Source organism: Brassica oleracea, chromosome C3, assembly GCF_000695525.1.
Source record: "Brassica oleracea var. oleracea cultivar TO1000 chromosome C3, BOL, whole genome shotgun sequence".
Classification (NCBI taxonomy): domain Eukaryota; kingdom Viridiplantae; phylum Streptophyta; class Magnoliopsida; order Brassicales; family Brassicaceae; genus Brassica; species Brassica oleracea.
The window spans coordinates 49,414,517-49,415,211 of NC_027750.1; positions in this window are offsets into that span (position 1 = coordinate 49,414,517).

The window sequence follows — 695 nt, forward strand, 5'->3', positions numbered from 1 at the left end:
TCATTACTGTGCTTATCCATTTCCCATCTTGAAACTTTGCATCTTGGACAGCTTTCTAGGTTCTCATACTCCTTCCTATACAATATGCAATCATTCTTGCAAGCATGAATACTGTCGTAGCCGAACCCAAAGATCTTCAGAAATTTCTTGATTGCAGCTAAACTCTTGGGAAGAACATTGTCTTCAGGTAGCAAATCCTCAAGTAAAACCAACAGCTGATCAAAGTAGTTCTCCGACACACCACTTTTAACCTTGAATCTGTAAAGTCCCATAATAGCTGAAACCTTTATGTGCTTGAGACAATCCGAGTATAATGGCGTTTGAGCGTCTCTGAGCTTTTTCTTAAACTCAATTTCCTCTGGTGCTTCATCGTCTTTGTTCTCAGTTGTCGGGTTTGGACCACCTTCGTCCATGGAGAATATTGTCTTAAACAAATCAAACGCCTCTGTTTCATATTGAAGAACACTGTCTTCTGCAGAATCTCTTTTTTCTCCATGAATACTCCAACGAGAACTCTTATACTTCTTATCCATACCCCTAATCACCAAATGCTCCACAATTTTATCCAGTGACTGATGGCTCAGATTGCGGAAGTCTCTACAAGGGTATAGCATTTCAGACAGACTTCCCAATCTTTTTGCGGACGAATTCACAAAATTAGTTGCTCCTTCTGAATACTCGTGGCTATTCCTACA